A 22,311-nucleotide genomic window follows, 5' to 3' on the forward strand; every position below is an offset into this window, starting at 1 on the left:
TGGTTCCAAAGTGGTTAGACAGACTTTCTATCTTGCCCACCTTATCATGAAGGGTTTTCTATCCAGATCAAAGGAGGTCATTGTACCACTATACTTCTCCCTTATCAGGCCCATGATTGAATACAAAGCCCCATTTGGTATGTACCTCACCCAGCACTTGCAACAGCTGGAGAGACCCCAAAAGTACCTTACCAAGAAGATCAGGGGTCTACAACACGTCATAGGCTTCCAGAGTAAAGGAAATCCAGCTTTATTCAGTAACATACCGCATACTTACAGGTGACCTATGCCTGACATACAAGACCATGTCCAATCAGGATTTGGTGGACATGCTCCACTGCAAGCAATCCAAATCCACCAGAACCATGAGAGCTAAAGATTTGAACCTCAGCACATACATGTACAGGACATGCTGGAGGGACAGAGTCATAACTCAGAGGCTTCTCACACTCTAGCAAAGAATCCCAGTTCATGTTAGACGGAGTCCCTCACTGACTCTCTTCAAGAGAAATCTGGACAACTGGATGTGAGATTGTAGGTTTACCCCAGGGGTCCTCCCTGTGTCACTACTAGACAGAGGCACAGTCATGTTATTTGATTACGTAAGGGGGTCATAATGTGTCAGTACTAAGTCAGAGGCACAATATTCGGAATCTATTCTGCACACTTATTACCACTATAAGGGGTGGCAATAGCCACATCACTATGGCTAGGCTTATATATGCAGTAGGGCAGATAGCCTAGTAGTAAACTATGAAACTATGGTGTATGTGTAGGTATTTTCAGTCAAGCAATATAATGTGGTTTGGGGGGCTTGATATCTTCCTGTATTCCAACATAGGCCTGGTGCAGTTCCTGCTATTAGGACAGTGGTCTGCAGCAAGCTATATAGTAGTAGGCAGTTTTAGCCATTGGTATTTGACCATGGCTAATCCATGCTGCTTCTTGTTGTGGTACCAACATGGGGGTGTGGTTATCCATGACATTTATTGCTAGTCACCCTCATTTTGTAGCTTGTTACATGTTTTGCAGCTGTACATCACTGTATGGGGTGTGACCTGGTAGTGTTAGGGTGCTGATGTGGGCTTTGACTCTTTTTTCTATTGCAGCACTGATATCTACATTCTATATACTGTGTGCGTTTACACTGCACACATCTTGCTGTTTATACTTCTGGCATTGGGTAGCATTACATCTAGGTTCCTATTCCTTGTGGTACCTATGCAGGTGGGTTTGTGTTTTTGTGGTTTATGATTGGTGAGGGTGGATGTTAGTCAGGGTCCTCAGGTGTGCATATGGTACATGGTGTTACATTACTTAACACATGGCATTCATGCCTCAGGTGGTGCTGCAGGGCTGCCTCTGTCGGATGCACATACTACACTCCCTGTACATGTTTGGAAGCAGGTTGTGTCATGTTAGGCATCCCTGTTACTATGTGAGTGAGTCTGAGGGGGTATCAGTCCCAGTGTTCCTACTGAGCCAGTGTATGTGCTATGCGTTGCCTCTTTGCCAAGGCCAGGGCATACTGGGCACGCCTCCTTCTGCCTACTGGGGCAAGGTCAGGTTGTTCCTCCTCCGAGTCACCCTCTGCCTGTGGTGGCCTTGGCAATGGTGGGGGTATGTTTGGCCCAGCCCTATGCTGGTCCTGCTGCAGCTGTTTCCGCAGGATCATATTATGTAGCATAGCACATATCATGATCATCTGGGTACATGTAGTTGGTGTGTACTGCAAGGCTCCACCAGATGTGTCCAGACACCGGAACCGTGACTTGAGCAGCCCAAACACACGCTCTATGACATTACGTGTTTGTGCGTGTGCCTCATTATGGCGTTCTTGTTCAGGTGTGTGTGCATTTCTGATGGGTGTCATCAGCTACGGCTCCAGTGCATAACCTGCATCCCCCACTAGGTGTCCGTGTGGGAAGTCCCCACTGGCAAATGATTGGTACAGCTGCGTCAGATGCCAGATGTGGGAATCGTGGTAGCTCCCAGGGCAGCCAGCACACACATTCATTATTATGCCCTGGGCATCACACACGACCTGGCAGTTGATGGAGGGGAATCCCTTGCGGTTAATATAGTATACCCCACTCACCGGCTGGTGCTTTGATGCATATGTGCGTGCAGTCTATTGCACCCAGTACCTCAGGGTATCCTGCTATTTGCTGGAAGAGACGCATATTGCTGGCCACAACCTCACGGGCATTAGGGAAATATACATGATCACCGACATGTGCTGACATGGCATCCAGGAACTGGTTCAGTACCCTGGAGGCTGATGCCTGTGATATCCCCATCATATCACCAGTTGGTCTCTGGAAGGTACCTGTTGCTAGTATTCTTAGGCCAACACATACCTTGGTTTCCACTGGGATGGGTTCCCCTCTGTTGGTTCTGTGTGTGAGACGTGGCCTGCACAGCTCAACAATTTGCTGCAGAAGGTCTCTGTCCACTCTGTAGCGCTCTACTATCTCCAGCTCATGTAACCCATAGTAGGTGACCCTGGGCCTGTATACTCTTCTCCTTCTCCACACTCTGGGTTGTCTGTCAGCATCTGCATTGTCACCACCCTCAGCAATTTGCCTATGCCTGATTATAACAGCTATGGCAGCCCCTAGCATTTCTGCTCTGAGTTCAGCTTTTTCAGTTTTCAATTCTGATAGCTTACTCCTTTCTTGCAGTATCTCTTGAGAGAAACACCCTGCACTGCTGTTTGCAGTGTTTTAAGTGCTGGGTTGGGCTTCTAGTCTGCCTGTGTAATTGCCTGCTTCCAATTGTTATCACCAATTAACTCCAGCAGTATCCTCTGGCAGCTTCCTTGTAATCTAGTTGTTTCCTTTTTCCTCTCTATTTCCTCAGGGGGAGCAATGTGCACACCAGCTTAAGCATGCTCACAGTTGCTTACACGCGCGCACACATTCTTACACGGTGTGGACTTGGCTGATTCACAGTAAAACGCGCGCACACTGCCTTATACATCAGGCAACAGGCTTCCTGATGTTTACATTGCCTTACACACGTGCACGCCCGCGCAAACCATTGTAAACGGTTTGCAACATGCTCCCACATGTTGAACCTGCCTTACACGCGCACGCACGCGCGCATGCACGTATATCAAGAAAGTTTGAGTGTAGGGTGTAGGGATAGTGTGCACCCTCTATTTCTTGACTTTCTTAGTGTTCTGTTGGGACACACCTCTCTCCCTGATGTCTGTCTGTCATCTGTCATGTTACACTGCCCTCCAACGTTATACATTTATTTCTATCATTCCCCCCTGTGATGTCACCTACCTCTTACTCTATTCTTCCCCCTTCTGTAACTCTTACACTACTCAGACAGTGCTCATTACCTATGTGGCAGTGTGATTCAGTATTGTAACCCTCATTTACATAGGATTGCCTAGTAATGCTTAGTTACATCTCTTACACGGAGCTTCCCCCCCTTGGCAACCAATACACGGTGGCCATATTGTTTTTGGTCTGCTAGTCCCTGCATTGTCATTCCATGTAATACATAAAACCCACAATTGTGGGCTTATAAGCTTCGGTTTTCACTTTTAGGCAGCACACCCCATTTGCGCGGGTGTGCGTTGCAGTTAAACATCAAAATCCCCCGAAAAAAAAAAGTTATTTTAAATTATTTTGCAACACTTTTTAATGCCAATGGCCACATATTTGGCCATTGGCATGCTAGATGAAACATATGCACCCTTTATTTGGAGCTGACATAGCTCCGTTGTCAATTTTGCAGAATGTACTCAGTTGTCAGCTGAGTACATTTCTGCAGCTAAAACGTCCATTACACGGACTGCTTTGGGCTTCCTGGATTGCTCAAATACCTCATTTGCATATCTTTCAGCTGCAAATGAGGTATTGAGCATTTCCACGCCCAGTCCGTGTAAGAGACATTTTAGCTGTCTCTAACACGGAGGTTTGGGCTGTTCCTGGATCGGGAGGCTTACACGGAGGCTTACACTACTCTTGAACTCCGTGTAAGCCTTCGTGAATCCTGCCCAGGTTCTTTCACTTCTCCCTATATACATATTTAAATGTTTTCTTAAAAAAATAAGCAGTATAAAATTTCAGTATGTAACAGGGTTGGGAGGGTGGCTTAGTGGTTAAGGGGTTTGTCTTCCAAACACAAGGTGCAGGGTTTGAGTCTCACAAGGAATAATTGGCTAGGCTTAAAATTTCTCGCAAGAGCAGTTAGCTTAGTGCTAACTTATGAAACTCCTTGCCCACTTATTAAGGAACTCAAATACTAAGACAAACAATTACAAACTGTATGGTTATTGAAAATAAAATGCATATCAACTTCCCTTTTAGAAATGTTTCTTATTATTAAGAAAATGGATAAATGTTCCGCATCTTCACAACAGGCAGCAAGACATGATGCACTTCACATTTTATATTAGACCCACATGTATGTTGTCATGGACTGCTGCTGCTACAGGCTGAAGTAAAGCATGATAGAATTTCTGTCACTATTATTTTTGAGGGAACATCCTCTAACATTTTCCCTCACAATTTACTCCTAAAACTTGTGGCTGGGGAGAGAGGTGCCAGCAGGTCAATTCTGCCATGTAAGTTACTGAAACACTCTTAAAATGTGTTTCTGCTGTTGTACTTTGTCAATGACTGTGTGGTTTCTGTGAAAGGCACATATGTAGAAAAGGTACATTTCAGCACAACATTCCTCTCACTTTCTACCTACCCAGTGCTATCTGTCTTGTATTCCTTAGCATTACTCCTGCCAAGCATAGTACCTTTGCTTTTATTCCAAGCAATCACATTATAGATAAATTTCACAGGGACTGTAGTACTGCATACTTAAAAGTATTGTGGTACATAACTCTTTCAACTGGCATTATCATCTGAAAAAGACAGTTCAGACAAACATAAATGATGAATTGTTTAGACTAGAAACAAATAACTTCTATGGGAAAAATTTGAGAACAAACCTTTTTATTTCATTTCAAAACAGCACAGAAATACAGTAACTCCTAGAAGGAAAGCACCAAAGACTAAGCGTATAGCTCCAATAATGGTCATCTGAAAATGAGGGGAAGCTAAAATAAATAATAACAGATATTAGTAATATGTAACAAATGGAAAGAATATAAACATTTCTTATTTATGAAGCCAGACATTAGAACATTTAAATTTACAAAAAATGGTTTTGAAATTAATGACGTTTATAAACAAAGGCAACAGAAGCAGTTTACTATAAGTATGATTAATGCAGTAGCTAATGTTAATACAGTTTTAACCTATTTTATTAAATTACATCGTATGCATTATTACAGCGATTATTTATCAGGGCAGCTTGCAACAAAGAAACAGCACCATACCTTCATATTTAGAAGCAAAACGCTTTAAAAATCATATGTTGCAAGATAGCAAACTGTCTGAAACACAAAACCCACACAGTGCAAGTTGCAGGCCTTTCATCTGAAAATAAAAAAGTGACTAGTGGTGTCTCTCAGGACTCAGTACTGAGATCTCTCCTTTTTGGCCTTTATTTCTCATATCTCCTAACAAAGACTCAAACTACAGGCTAATAAAAATTGCAGATGACTTGATAGTTTTGTTAAGTCACTTTCTAACACCCAAATCCTTCTGAAGTAAAATTTTCCTATTTGTTCTTGGTGTACTAAAAATGGTATCAAACTAAATGCTAAAAAATGTAGTGTCATCATTTTTAGTAGACAACCCCTCCCTTCATCATACTGTATAGAAAACATACCACTACAAAACAAGAGTCACGGACCTAAGAACATGGATTGATAATTTCTTGTCTGACCATCATGTGGCAACAGTGTTAAGAAATCCCTTTATTTATGACAGCTAATTGCCAAAGGCATATCTTCAAGGTCTAAAGAGGTAATCATTTCTTTATATTTATTGATCAGATCAATTATCCAGTACAATGGCTCCTTCCAAATGTACCTCATTAAACATATATCAAACAATTAGAAAGACCCCAGTGGGTCCTAAGCAAAAAGATCACAGCCCTAAAGTCTCTGAGCTATCGGAAGGGGGGGGGGGCTGAAAACTGTATCCCTTTGTGCTGTGTCTTACAGACCTTTGAGGTTAGTTCTTTCCTTCATTTACCACACTGTTATAGATCCCCTTGTCTGGATCTTATATACTTCTGCAAGTTCAGATGCTCAATCAGTATTATAACCAGGGACCTAAAACTTCACAACAGATAAATAAAACATGTCGAAGCGTCAGGTTTATAGCCCAGCACTTCTCAAACTTCTAAGATAAAAATAAATTTCCTCTACAATTGAAGCAATGCCACTCACTGTATTCTCTTAAACATATGCAAAAGGACTGGATAAAATTTCACAAATTGTATGCAGTATTGATTGGAATAGTACATCTGAAAAAAAAAAAAAGAGGTATGACCTGAGGGATAGTACTGAAAATCTTAAATATTTAACAATCTATAAAACTAGGTTTTATTTCTGTTGATGCCTTTAACTCTATGGTCATATCAGAATGTATATTTTTAGAATGTTTTTGCAACACCAAACCAAATTTCATGTGGTCTACTTCATAAAGGTGTTATTAGAAATATTTAGGAAGAACAACAAATTTCCATAGCTTCTGCTGTAGATGCATATTAATATCGACCCATGACCCCACACTAAGTTATTGGGAGTAGTTATAGATAGTAACTTAAGATTTGGTATTCATATTGCACAAACAATAAAAAGTCCCCAAAAAGCTGGAAACCCTATACAGAAACAAACAATATCTCACTAAAAATGCAAAAGCAACTATTGCTCAAACACATCTTATTTCAGGTCTTCTCTATGTCTCACCAATTTTCACCAAGCTAAAGAAATCAGACTTAGCTAAAGTGCAACCATGTTCTAACAAAATTGCCAGGTTTGCTCCAGACTCTCCATTCTGGTCACACCACTGCACAGCACTCAAGAAACTTAATTTGTTAGAACTTCCCCATCTTGTACTCTATAACCAAGTCACCACAGCTCAGAAAATTCTAAACCACCCAGAGAAGACTCCTTCCTACTAAAATTTCATACTCCCTTACTCGCTCTACGCTCAAGAAATACAACTCTATTGACAACAGTTAGTCAACAATGCTGCAGATGACTCCCTCTACTCTAACTATATAACCAAAAACTGGAATAAACTCCTTTCTGACATATCTACTGCCACTAACCTATTCCAGTTTAAAAAGATACTTAAAGCACACCTATTTAAATCTTGGCTATGCTCTTGCAATTCCCCTAGATAAACAGCAGCTCTCTTTTTCTGCTCTGTTTCCTGTGTTACAAGAACTGAATGCAAACTCATTCAATTTACAAATTATGCATATACCTAGTGATCTGTAACTGTTACATATGTAAAGTGTAATTATTATAAGTAACTATGTGTACTGTATACATATGTTGTATATACTTATAGATCCCTTACTTTAATACTCCTCTTTAATTGTGGGCATATTGTTATTTTTCTTATATTTGTAAATGTTTTACATTTTCCATTACATGGAGCTTTTCTCCCCAGGCTTCTGCTGAAAAAGAGCTTGTGTCCAGTTGAACTTTCCCGGTAAACAAATGTAAAATAAATAAAATCCTAATTTCTTGTGGTTTAAAGTCAAACATGATTCCTGATTTCTTTTACACACTTTTCATTTGTACGGATGATGCCTCATATGTCTAACATTTTTTCTTTCAGTAAAATATTATCGAACACTGTAAAAGTAAACCATAGTTCATGCATCACTTTAACAAATGATGTGGAATATTTCATAAAGTATTAGATTTTATTTCTTTTAAATACTTTCATTCCATGTTCATGTTAAACTGTGTGTTTTTAGCACAATTGTTGCTGTTGATGCCCAAATCTTAATTTCCCTGTGGCTGAAACTAGGAGACAGACTTTTCAACTCTCCCTATTTTTTAGGAATGTTCCTATTTTCAGGGCTGATTTTCCCCTTAAACAGGATGTCCGTATCTTTGGGCTTGATTTTCTCCTTCATACAATTTTCTGAATCTCCCTTATCATATTTAATTTTTAAAGCTGTCTACTACACAGAAAACCATATTTCATAACCAACATATTAGTGGCAACAAAAATTTAAAGAAAGGGTACACATTTGATATCTCCCTTTCTCTGAAGCAAAAATAAATGAACTTGTATGGTAGAATTTTTGTAATACAGTTCGTTAAAATCTACAAATTTATTCAGTAATTGGCCTAAATCAATGTATATAAAGGACCCATAACCTCTTTCAATGTGAATGATATTCCCTAAGCAATTAATGTTGCTGTATAGAAGGACTTCTGGACCACTGACATCACTTAATGAATAAAGGAGACAGAATTATTAATCCAAGTTCTAAGGTCCAGTTATCAAAATTCCATGCTGGGGGTCTGTCTAACAAATGTGACAATATTGCACTTTTTTGCATTTAATCTGAACCCAATTTTTTTACACCAGTTTTATACAAATGTAAGTTCTTGCTGAAGGGTTTGGGCATCAGATGAAAACTTGTCTGACTTTCAGTTTACAGTCAACTCGCAAACTTCATTAGCAAGAGGTCTTGGTTCTTGGCCTGGAGATCAGAACAGTAATTGCTAAAGAGAGGGTTCCCAAAATTGAGCCCTGTGGGACACTGCTAGTCACCTTCATACTGTCTGATGAATACCTGTCACCTGAACTTAGTGTTTCTGGATTATAGCCAATGCACTCTCCATATAAGGATCTGTTTTAATGCATTAAGCTTACTAATTGTGCTAGCATAGGGGATAGTGTAAAATGTATTGGGAAGGTCAAGGCGCGCGGTGTGGACAGCATAACTACTGTCAACAGTTTGCATTACTCTCTCTAAGAATTTAAATAAATTCATTTGATAGGCTTTACTCTTGATAAAACAAAACTGATGCAGGTCTATTAATAGTTTGTCAGGTGAGTTATAATATGGTACATGGCTTTGCAAATGAGACTTGTCAGGCTGATGGGCCTATAATTCCCAAGATCAATGGTAGAGCTACTACTGTGTGCCAGGCCTCAGAGACAAAGTCTGTGGATAAAGTATTGTTAAACAGCTTAAGGAGTGGCCATGACAGAGCTTGTTTCATATTATGTACTGAACAGGCATGTATATTAGGTGCCATGGATAAATTATTTTTGGTCTTGGAAAGTACGTTGTTAGAAAAATATGTATTAATGTGTGTATTAGTAATATGCTTAGTGTATTCAGAGTCTAAAAGGGTTGACACATTTATTCTATTTCATATTGCATAAATCTGTGCAAACTGCAGTTGCTTTCTGACCTTGTACTGTCAGCTAAATCTTGCTTGTGCCTTGGAAATTTACTGAGAAGTAGATGATTTCTGCTTGCGTTAGGAAAATAATGAATAGAACAATACTGCTTATATGAAACTTAGACAAGAAGTTCTGCTGTGCTATGAGAACATACACAGCTGCAGAAGTAACAGATAATTAGACAAAGCCTGCTTGAAAAATATGAACTGCAATCAGCATTTGCTTGTATCTGTATTAGAAGAGTACCTTGAAATGTAACACTGTACAATAGAGGCTTGTAAGTGAAGTACTGGTCATCAAGGCCAGGTTGTTTTTCTGAAAAGTTTCTCACAAATCTAGTCATGTCAGCAGAAAATCTGAAGTAACACCTGCTGTAGTACAATGCTTAAAGTTGTGTTTGATTACATCAGCTTAGAAGGCCATGTCTTGTAAAACAGTATAAGAATGAACATACTTCCTGTTAGTAGTTAGACAAATCCTTGTATTTGCATGTTTTTGTCTCCTTACAGCAAGTAAATTAAAGTGCCTTAACTGAACCTTACGTGTATTGGTCTTTGAAGTTTTTTCCTTTGACAGATTGGTCCTTTGGACCGGAAACCTTCACTTTGCCTCGGATCAGACAGGCCAGGTGGCTTGAAACCGTACGGGGAAGAAACCACATTGGTTCTTCTTATCTGAAAAGACCTCTGACTGAATTGTCGTACAAAAGAGGCCAGCCACTTTCTGATCTGTGACTGAAGGACGGGTTTACCTCGAACCAGGTGATCAATCACGAAGGCTCAGGTAAGGTGAATTTACCTTCTCCTTTTCTGTTTTAGATCAGGGACTTGATTAGCATTGTTTTGTCAGGAGATTTGTTTTGTACAGGTCAGGGACAAAAAGATTGCTGTCTTGTCATAGATCAGGGAAACAGAATAGGTAGGCAGTCATTCTGGAAAGACTATAAAAAACCCCGTGGTACCATGTAAAAGATAAGAAGGGTTATGTAACATTCTAAAGGATAGAACAAAATGGGAAATAAGTGCACAAGAAGATCCCAAACTCCGCCGTTAACCAAAGACGTGAAATTTATGCAATCGCAATGTGCCGATAATGTTAAATACTACTCAAAATGGGTTAATAAGTATAAATTTAATGGTAAATTAGAAAAATCCTTGCTTGTTAAACTTGTCAAACAGCTTAAAACTGATTCCAGAGGTCGGGTAAAAAAGCAACGTCAATTAGGAATTCCTCAGGCACACAGGTGGATTGAGGAAGCAAACCGTAGGGAACAAAAGAGCAATAACTCAAAAACAATGTTTTTAGATAAAGAGGATAATAACTTAGTAATAGCATCAGCCCCTCCGCCTCCCTTACTGGAATATGTGGCAAATGAACAAGTTAGTCCACCAACGCGATATCCTACTGTCACTGTAAGTAGAGACGCTGCAAAAGTGAAACCGTTTGTTAGAGATCCCATCGAGACCAGGTCTTGAACACGGGCAGGAAATTCAAAAGGGGACATTGAGTTGTATCAAATGGGTAAAAATTTGCAATCTATGATGTGCCCACTTATAGAAGTACCTAATCCTCAGACAGGGCAAGAAGGTCAGGACCCAACTATTCTAGTGTATAGACCCTGGACTCTGGAGGACATCCAGAAAGCCACTGAGGGAATTTCCCAGCCAAAAGTTAATTTTAGAAATTTCTTAGAAGATTTGCAAGGAATGAGGCTAAGTTATAATTTAAATGGAGAAGAGGTAGAAAAAGTAGTCAGACAAATTGTGGGACCAGATTGGCACATGATCAGTGGCAACTGGAATCCCCGTGATGCTGCGTTCAAGCCCCTCCCACATGGCAGCGCAGAGTTAGACAACAGAGTGAAAGGTCTTACAGACCGAATCTCTGAAAAATGGAAGCCTAGGGCAGACTGGACTTGCATTAATCAGTGCATCCAACAAGAAGGTGAGACTGTTGACAGATATGCCAGCCTGTTAGAATGTTTTAATAACCACTGTGGAATGCAGGTTCCTGAAGACCAGACACATGATTTCCCATATGAGCAGCAGTTAAAGAATGCATTTTTAAAAGGCAGTATTGCACCCATAAGCAGCTTTATCACAAAACACATGGTAGATCATCGTACAAGCAGGTTACAGTCATTGCTTGAATATGCTAGGCATGCCGAAAGGCATTTTAATAGCAAAAAGAAAAAGAAAGCCCAAGTATTTTCTGTAGAAGACGGAGCAGAAGTTTATGTAGTACAGTCCGGGAAAAAGGGCAAGAAAAATGCCCAGGGAAACAAACAATCTGATCAATGATCAGAGGACTTTGAAGGGAGAAAGAAAAGGGGTGAGTGCTTTAAATGCGGTAAAAAGGGACACTTGGCAAGGGATTGCAAGAAAAACAAGAAGGCAACCACGGAAGATAAGGAGGGTGAGGACTGACTATATGATAGTCAGGAATCACTAGAAGGGGATAGCAGAGAAGGGACAGATGAGAATATGATAGAGGGAGTAGAGAATGTGACAGAAGAAATAGAGGAAGTGCAGGAAGTCACGGATAGTGAAGAAAATGAAATATTGGATTTGGCTTTATTGAGCTTAGAGCTCTATTTAGCAGACACAAAACCAGAAGTCAGACTCCTGGTAGAAGGGAGGGAAGTCACATTTTTATGTGACTCAGGGGCCTCACGAATGCTGATACATCCCTCCAAGCTGCCAGGGAACTCAGAGTCACCTGATTACATATTAGTGAAAGCAGCTAATGGACAGCTGTATCGGGAGCCTCTCTCCCATAACATTGTGATAACTGATCCTGTTTCAGGATTGGCCCAGAAAAGCAAAATTGTTGTTTCTGCAAAATGCCCAGTAAACCTCTTGGGCAGAGACCTTATGCAGCTATTTGGTATAGCAGTAGTTCCGACTATGCAGTGTATGGAAGCACAGCGACAAATTGATACCTTTGCAGTGCAATCGGAGGGTGAAATGTTTTATTGGTACAGCCAGGACTTGGTTACGACTGGTCCAGGGGCGGTGACCGAAGAGTTGATGAACGTAGCCATCAGCAAGTTCCCTTCCCTTGATATTGATAGACAACATTTGTTGCACTGTACTCTGTATTATTGTAACACACCAGGACCTGATAAGGAATATGAGCGAGAATTGTTTAGAAATCGTGCAAACAGATTGATATTGTGTAATCTGTACTGGGACACAGAAGGGAACAGTGTAGCCAGCTGTTCATTGCCCCAGGAGTTCTTTGCACTTCACAAGTCTAATTGATTACCAAATGTTAGCTTGACTAAGGACAAAAATGTGAAATGGGTAGACTTGGGAGAAAAAGTCACGAGATGGGAGAAACAGACAGAGTTAGAACTATCAGAACAGGGAATACAAATGCAGAAGTTGAATTGGATAACTCAGACCTGCCCAGCTGTACACTTGCAGTCTAGCAAGGACAGCTGATTAGCACTCCTATTGAAGGAAGAAGAGAATGCCTTACAGAATATACCAGAAACTCTCTGGTCAACAGGAAAATCAGATGTAGGACTTATTCGTACAGCGGGACCAGTTACTATTATGCCAGAGTCAGCATTTAGACCACAAAAAAGACAGTATCCCTTAAGAAAAGATGCAGAGTTTGGAATCAAACCTATTATAGCAGCTTTACTTAAGGAAGGGGTGCTGGTGGAATCTCCTGATTCACCATGTAACACACCCTTATTTCCTGTTAAGAAAGCAAATGGGGAGTGGCGTATGGTCCAAGATTTACAAGATGTAAATGACGCAGTAATACCAAGGGCACCTACAGTGCCAGACCCACACACCCTGTTGAATGATTTAAAACCTCAACAGAAATATTTTTCTGTGGTAGATATTAGCAATGCGTTCTTTTCAATACCGATACACCCTGACAGCCAGTATTGGTTTGCATTCACATTTCAGGGGAAAAGGTACACATATACGCGACTATCACAGGGATATTGTGAAAGTCCGATAATATTCTCACAAGAGATGGCAAGCAACTTGGCAGGATTTACCCCACCAAGAAGCAGTCAGATTTTACTTTATGTTGATGACATCCTGCTGGCAGCCCCCACCTAGCAAGATTGCAAAGAAGATACCGTAGAATTATTACAATTTTTAGCCACTCAAGTACATAAAGTAAACAAAAACAAATTGCAGCTTTGGAGAAAGCAAGTTAAATACCTAGGATATGTAATATCAAACGAAGGCAGAACATTAGATGAAGACAGAAAAATAGCAATTTTACAAGCACCAAAACCTACTACCAAGAAGGAAATGATGTCTTTCCTGGGTACGACCAATTTTTGTCGGAGCTGGATTCCAAACTATGCCTTGGAATCTGCACCTCTTACTAACTTGATATACAAGAAGCCTATGGCAGCACAAGATTTATTACAATGGACACCAGAAGCAGAATCTGCTTTCTGCAATTTGAAACAGTTGATAGCATCCTCATTAGTTTTAGGATTACCAAACTATCATAAACATTTTTTTCCAAACTGTGGATTGTAAGCAAGGTTATATGACATCAGTGCTAACACAACAGCATGGGGACAAGCAACGCCCCATTGCTTACTATTCATCACAACTGGACCCAGTGGCACGGTCTTTACCCCACTGTATACAAGCAGTAGTCACAGCTGCAATGGCAGTGCAGGCTTCGGCCTCAGTAGTGTTGTTCCACCCTCTCACATTGAGAGTGCCTTATGCAGTCACGATTATTTTACTGCAAGAAAAAGCATATCTTTCTCCTGCTAGGCATCTTTCCTGTATGACTATATTGTTGAGCCAACCTCACATGACAATTGAACGATGTACAACTTTGAACCCTTCTACCTTGCTCCACACCCCTGCAGATGGCACGCCACACAGCTGCCTGCAGGTGATTGAGCAAAAGACACTACCTAGAAAAGATCTTACGGTTGTTCCCTTGGATGATGCCGAGGTGACATATTACGTGGATAGCTCATGCAAAAGGGGTCCTGCAGGACAGAACCTAGTGGGATATGCAGTAGTTTCTGACACAGACATTATAGAAGTGAAATCTTTACCACACAGTTTATCTGCACAGGCAGCAGAATTGATTGCCTTGACACGGGCATGTACCTTAGCAAAGGATAAATGTGTAAACATTTTTACTGACAGCCAGTACGCTTTTTCTACTGTACATGATTTTTTGCGCAACAGTGGAAAAATCGAGGAATGATAACATCTACTGGCAAACCGATTAATCATGCACAGTTTATTTTAGATCTTTTAGAATCTATTCAGTTACCTCAGAAAGTAGCTATTTGTAAGTGTGTAACTCATACCAAGCAACAGGATAGGATTTTAAAAGGTAATGTAAGAGCTGATACAGCTGCAAAGCAGGCAGCTTCAGAAGCATTTCTTTTGAATGAGGAATTACAACCCTCTGAGATTTTAGACTTACAAATGTTAAAAACAATGCAGACACTTACTACGAAAGTTAAAAAACAAAGATGGGTAAAATGAGGAGCAATTCTTGAAAAGGGGCTGTACATCTCTAAAGAAAGGAAACCGATATTGCCATCTAATTTGTTTAGATATGCAGCTTTGTTGAGCCATGGGTAGAGCCATGTCTCAACAGGGGGGATGGTACAGCTGGTGAACCGAGTGTTCACAAAGTATGGCTTCCCCAATTACTCTAAAAACTTCTGCACGGTATGCCACATTTGTAACAAACATCATGCACAAGGGGCGTTAAAGCCCAAGAAAGGGAGTTTTCCTACACCACCATATCCGTTTCATACTATTTGTATGGATTTCATAGAGTTGAATAAATGTGAAAATAAGAAGTATTGTCTTGTCATTGTAGATATGTTTTCCAGATGGGTGGAAGCCTTTCCGACTAAAAATCCAGATGCTACAACCGTGGCCAAGGTCCTTGTAAAAGAAATCATCCCCAGATTCGGCATTCCGGAAAGGATCTACAGTGACAATGGCACGCACTTCATGAACCAGACCATACAACAGCGAAGTAGATTTTTCGGTATTTCTTTAAAAAAACATTGTGTGTATCACCCACACTCTGCAGGGCTAGTAGAGAGACATAATGCAGTTCTGAAGAGTAAATTATGAAAGTTAATATCAGAAACACAGAGAAATTGGGTGTACTGTCTGCCCCTGGCACTGTTGAGCATGAGAACTGTTCCAAATGCAAAAGGATTGACTCCTTTCGAAAAGCTCTTTGGAAGGGCTTATTATATACCTCAGTGGAAATCTCTCATGCCCGCAGACCAGGAAGCTGATGGTACCTTAGCAGATTATATGCGCAAGTTATTAAATTCTAAACATTTGTTGCAGTTAAATTCTGTTTCGGATTAAGAACGAACCGGACCATCAGAAGTGGCAGTGTTGCCCAGGACGTGGGTCTGGGTGAAGGTGGTAAAGAAAAAGAACTGGATGACTCCGAAGTGGGAGGGCCCATATCAAGTACTTTTGTCAACAACCACTGCAGTCAAGATAGCGGAGCGAGCCTCTTGGATCCATCTGATGCACTGTAAGTTAGTTAAAAACTTTGAACTGGACAAAAATCTTGTTACATGCCAAGAGTAAAAATGATAGAGTCCAGAAGAAACAGGAATGTAGAACAACCCTTTCCTCAGAAGTATTGCATAATCATCCTGTTAACTGTACTAGTGACAATAAACTTTTTGTTGTGGCCTTTCCTTTTCCCAGCCACACAGACTGAACTGAATAAACGTGAAGCATTACTCATAGACTGGCATCCAAACTTTAACACTTACCAGGCAATTAAATATGTGTATGCTGAGACTTTCAATGTTTCGAATTGCTGGATTTGCACAGCTTTGCCGACAGCATACGGGGGGGGGTTATTAATGACTACGGTCCCCCTAGGGGTCAATGAGACCTGGGAAAACTTGATTTATGCTACCTCAACCATTACAGCGCAAGATAAAATAGCATTGCATTTGTCTGTTCCACAAAAGAGAACTGTGTGTTTTTATAAAAATTATACTGTTTAAGTGGGTTGGAGCAATTGCACTGTGACTGTTCCTTATAGATGTTATACTAAATGAAACAAAGTAGATCTTTATTGTAATACAAACTATGATTCATTTCTTGGATTGATGCATAAAACACTTGATGAAGTAAAACATAATTCTGTTCTTTATAAACAGCTGTTTATAATTGATAGAAAAATGTTTCATGCAGGGCAAGTGTATATTCATAGCAAGGTTACTACTAAAGTAGAGGACTGTTATTTTGTGTGTGGCAAAAAGGCATACAAGTGGTTACCTGAGAATTGGTCTGGCAGTTGTTTTTTGGGTTAGCTGGTTCCGGCCATACGACACACTGCAGTTTTGCCTCGAGGAAAAATGCAAAATGTCCACGAGGTCGTCAAGAAACCTGTGAATCCAGTGGGACAAATCGATGCACGTTGGGAAGACCATCATTCCCTAGGCAAAGGGCTAACACATATGGACTTGAGTGATAGCGTTATATCGTGGGAAGGCATATCACCAGCATATGGAGCAGTGAAATCGATCTGGGAGCTGAGAAAACTGTTGAAACTTCTCAAAGTAATGAGCAATGCAACTTTTTCTGCTCTCAAATTGGTGACTGATGAACTGAATGCTATGAGAACTGTAGTGCTCCAAAACCGCATGGCTCTTGATTTCACCCTAGCGGCGAGAGGTGGTACGTGCGCTTTAATCCAAGAAGAGTGCTGTTCGTATATTCCTGACCATAAACACGAGATAGACAATCATCTTGCGGTAATTCAGCAAGTGTCGGCCATAACCAAACCAGGCCCAAACCCTCTGATGGACTTTTTCCAGAAATGGTTTGGGGGGTGGGGTACCATCCTAATGAACATCCTGATTGCCATTTGTGTAGGTATGCTCCTACTGGGAGTATGTGTTTGTTGTGGTATCCCCTGCATGAAAAGACTGATCAAAGACTTTATAGACATGTCAGTTTCTGAAATATTGTATCAAAGTACTGAGTTTGAAGAACTGTTAAAAGACTAAAAATGCTTTCATAAGTTTAAACTGAATGACTCTCTTAACTGCAAATCCTGAGTGGAAGAGGTTAGGAGAAGAAAACACACTGTTTATGCTTATTTTGAAAGTAGAGTAAAAGTATTAATAGGGGGAAATGTTAGAAAAATATGTATTAATGTGTGTATTAGTAATATGCTTAGTGTATTCAGAGTCTAAAAGGGTTAACACATTTATTCTATTTCATACTGCATAAATCTGTACAAACTGCAGTTTCTTTCTGACCTTGTACTGTCGGCTAAATATTGCTTGTGCCTTGGAAATTTACTGGGAAGCAGATGATTTCTGCTTGCGTTAGGAAAATAATGAATAGAACAATACTGCTTATATGAAACTTAGACAAGAAGTTCTGCTGTGCTATGAGAGCATACACAGCTGCAGAAGTAACAGATAATTAGACAAAGCCTGCTTGAAAAATATGAACTGCAATCAGCATTTGCTTGTAACTGTATTAGAAGAGTACCTTGAAATGTAACACTGTAAAATAGAGGCTTGTAAGCGAAGTACTGGTCATCAAGGCCAGGTTGTTTTTCTGAAAATTTTCTCACAAATCTAGTCATGTCAGCAGAAAATCTGAAGTAACACCTGCCTTAGTACAATGCTTAAAGTTGTGTTTGATTATGTCAGCTTAGAAGGCCATGTCTTGTAAAACAGTATAAGAATGAACATACTTCCTGTTAGTAGTTAGACAAATCCTTGTATTTGCATGTTTTTGTCTCCTTGCAGCAAGTAAATTAAAGTGCCTTAACTGAACCTTACGTGTATTGGTCTTTGAAGTTTTTTTCCTTTGACATACGTTCACTGTATTTTCTTTAATAATGAGGGTGGAGGTGAAATTTTCAGGGATCTGTGCATTTTCAATGGCCATTTCTGGTGCAAAATTTGCACTGAATTTGTTTGCCAATGTACAGGTAATGTCCATTGTGTCAGAAGAGATGGTACCATTTTGAATATGTTGAGGGCAACATTGGTGTTATTTCTTCATTTTTTTTAATGTAACTAAAGAAAAAATTGTAATTGTCCTTGTCATCAGATGCTAACCTAAGGTCAAATGCTACTTTAGTAGACATAATAGTATGTTTTCAAGTTTTTGGTAATATTTCCTATATCATTATATTATTCATGATATGAGGGATTTGAACTTGCTGTATCCCTTAAGGAGTGCTTTTCCTTAATGTAGACTTTATTTAGGTTGGTAGACTACCAGGGTGCTTCATTTTTGAGTTGCATATTATATTTAGTCCTGGTTGAGACTGCTAGCTCTACATGTTGGTCTAGATGGGCAATAGGCATAGAACTCCTTTCCCAAGCTACCTGCTGTGATAATGCTAGGACTAATGATGTAATAAGTGAATTGTGAAATTTGTCATAGAATTTGATAAGGCTCTTATGTTTTGAAATTCTTGAATTCTGAAATATTGGTGGGGAGTTTAGACATTGAAGGTGAAAGTCAATAGTTTATGATCAGACAAAAGCAAGGAAGGAGATTTCAGGGGAACAGTGCAGGAAGAAGGCCCGTGTCTAGAATATTGTTATCTACTGGGCTTGTTATCAATTTTATCCGGGAGTTTTTGTTTATTAAATCTATTAAATTAGAGCATATATTGCATTGAAGGTATAGGTGTTCCATTTTATTGAGGAGTAGTTAAAGTCTCAGAAAATAATGGAGTTGTTCTGGTTTATGGGGAGTGATATGTTTAGGAACCTTAGATGCTTTTCTGGGAACATAGAGTGTGTCCTGTAACAGACTATCAACTGATAGTTGGTCCAGTTTAGAGTTATGTTTAGTATGCTCTAGAGCATGATGAGTTTAATTTTTGGGACTCTGGAAATCTGTCTGGAGGTGATATGGTCTTGAGCAAATATAGGAATACCACCACAGATGTCATCACTCCAAAAGGCATATAGACACACAATCCAAGTATTGAGAGAGCACTTGCTACATATTTAAACCAAGTTTTAGTGATTACACAGATATAGATGTTATTTCAAATACAGGAAAACTATGTGGTGATGCAGTTTGTTGTAGAAACTTCTAGCATTGATCAGAGGCACCACAATTTGATTCTGTTTTTGATTTAATACAGTAGTTACACTGGGATGCCCATTAGGTGGACTTTTCCCAGAAAAGCACTATGTGGAGAAGAAGGGCTTTAGCCAGTTTTAAGAAGCCTTGGAATGAAGGGTGCAAGCAATGCTTTGCAAAGCAAGTAATACTGTTGAACACCTTGTTGCATTCTGACACATACTGGATCCACCTAGAATGGCACCAACTATTTACCCAGTTGTTAAAGTAAATTACCTTTTCTTTGTATCTAGGCTTCATTCTTGGAGAAGGAAGGATACCATTCAGGGCTGATGTCTTGCCTACCCAAAATGTATTTCTGCATATCACTCAAGAGTTTTGATCACCAAATCATTCATTCCCACATGAACCACCATGTTGTAGTTGCATTCATTAGGAAAAAGTGTGTTAAGATTCCTTGAGATATCAGAGATCCTTGCACCAGAAAAGGCAATTTACCATCATCCTATAGGTTCATAGGTGTTTACTAGGCCAACAACCACAAAGGCCTTTTTAAGTCTAGCCATGCATCCCAAATCTCTGACAAGTTCTGATGCCCTTGATAAGTGTAAACAGGGTCTTGGGAGATGAAACATTTACAGGCTAGGGCCTGTGAGATGAACCATTAACAGGTTGCCTGTGTCCATTAGAGACATAGGTTCCAAATCAGGGATGAATTTCCTGTTCCATATCTAACTGTCCTGGGTTGCACTTGAATTGAATTAGGGAGGAACTCTGCTTCACATGGATGGGGAGCCTGTCTCAGAGATGAGGTAATCTCTGGGATACATGGCTGTCTCTCCAGCAGGTCCTATTTATATCACAGGTAAAGTTTACATCTTTCAAACAGGCAATTCTAGTACTCTTTGTTTTGCTGATATGTAGGAGGTCCATCAGAGTGTATGTCATGCATAGATCTCCCCTCAAATGCCTATAGGAGACAGAATACAGGGATAGAGCCTTGAGGCGGTCTGCATAGGACATTTTACTTAAGCCCTGTATTCTTTTAGTGAGGAACCTCTGTGTTCATTCCAATTGTTGGATATGCTTGGATAGGTACATACCAAAGGGGGTATTGTACTCAGTGATAGGTTTGATGAATGTGGACTACAATGGAACAAGGACATCCTTGGACTTAGATGCAATGCTTTTGTTTATAAGTTGTGCAACATAGAAGAATTATTATCTATGTGTGTCGGGGTCATCTCTAAGCAGTGTGTTGTCAGTATGATAGTTTCCAGGGGTGGACAACTTCCCGAAAAATATTATTATGCATCTTGGCATTTAGTTTTAGTCCATGGCTTTGACACCAGTTGTTTGTCTGTGTCAGCCCCTCCTAGAGAACATTTGTGACAGTGTGGGATTCAATGGCAGCTCCTAATTTGCAATCATCTGCAAATGTAGTCAGCCAGAGACCACTGACATTGGCCTTGACTTCAGAGAAGTAAATGCCAAAAAGGAGAGGTCCAAGGACTGATCCCTGAGGGGAATCTACTTGTGACTGGCCTCTTTATAGAAGTGGATTTCCCAATTCTGACTTTCTGTGTCCTGTCTGTGAGCCAGTTGGCTATCCACAGGGTGGCATATGGGTTTGTACCTAACCTTTTGAGTTTGTTAACAAGGCCCAAGTGGCGTATTGTGTCAGATACCTTGGCCAGGTCAAGGTAGGCAGTGTGAACCATTTTGCCCTCATCCATTGCTTTGGTGACCTTCTCAAAGAAGTCTACTAGATTGAGTAGGTATGATCTGCTCTTGATGAAACCAAACTGGGTTGGGTCTGGTGTCTGGAGGTTTACTATATCACTACGGATCATGTCCATGATAATTCCTGTCATGGCTTCACATACAAGACTAGTGAGACTTATGAATCTTTAGTTTCCTAGATCTGTAGATGGCCCACCTATGTGCAGAGAGATGACTGTTGCTGTTCTGCATTCATGTGGCATGAAGCCTTTTTGGATGCTATAGTTAAATAGCAATTCCAGAGACTCTGATAGGTCATGTTTCATGCTATTAGAAGGCATCCTGGGATATTGTCTGGGCCCATTGATGCAGTGTTCTTGGCCTTGGAGAGAGCATTAAAGACCTGTTCCCTAGTGATAGCATGAGGAGTTATATTAGATGGTATTTCCTGAGGGAAGTTTGAGGGGGTGGGGGGTAAAGTTGGAGCTGAATTTATCGGCCAGTAGGTTTGCTAAATCTTCTGGCTCAGTATAGGTGGCTTCATTTACAATGAGCTCCACACACAATTTTGTATTGCCAATGAGGCTGCAAATGTAACTAAAGAATGCCTTGTGGTTGTCCTTGGCCTGAGAGGCCAAATTCACCTCAAATTTGACTTTGGTAGACTTTATTTGTCCTCTGAAATGTTTGTTTAGCTTGATGAGACTGTTTCATCCTTCTGGGTGCTGCACCTCCTAATTTTTGCCATGATTTTCTTCCTTCTGTTATACAGCCTATTGATTTTGTAATTCTACCAGAGTGGCTTGTTTTTTGAGTTAGTTTGGTACTTCTTCCTGGTGGATACAGCTGCCTCTGTGCAGCTATTAACATGCTTGTATAGGTTTCTGTGACAAGTCCAGCATAGGCAGCAGTGTTCACAGGGTTTATGGGGGCTTAACATTTTGCTAGGTTATCACTTAATAGCAGGAGGTTAGCCTTAGAGTAGTTCCTGAATATTCGAGGTTTAGCTGGGGGTCCAGGTTTTATTTTTACTTCAAAGGAGACCATTTTGTGGTCTGACTTTTCAAGGGAAGACATTACAGTAGGGGGTGTGCAGCACTTTCCCATATTAGTGAGGGCCAGATCCAGTATGGCTGCACCCCTGGTTGGTGTACTGACTATCTGGCTCAGGGAGTTTGTGTTTACCAAATCCAGGAATC

At 40.3% G+C, this 22,311-nt stretch overlaps 1 long non-coding RNA gene across 1 annotated transcript in view; it reads right to left on the reverse strand.

Annotated features, from left to right (window-relative positions):
* LOC122802072 overlaps positions 1 to 5,071 on the reverse strand; it is a 92,527-nt gene extending 87,456 nt beyond the window's left edge. The window contains exon 1 of the long non-coding RNA XR_006364871.1: positions 4,964 to 5,071. This is a non-coding gene — a long non-coding RNA (uncharacterized LOC122802072). The remainder of the gene's footprint in view (positions 1 to 4,963) is intronic.
* Positions 5,072 to 22,311: the final 17,240 nt, after the last annotated feature.

The sequence above is a fragment of the Protopterus annectens genome, chromosome 5.part0, assembly GCF_019279795.1.
Source record: "Protopterus annectens isolate FY-2018-M chromosome 5.part0, PAN1.0, whole genome shotgun sequence".
Lineage (NCBI taxonomy): Eukaryota > Metazoa > Chordata > Ceratodontiformes > Protopteridae > Protopterus > Protopterus annectens.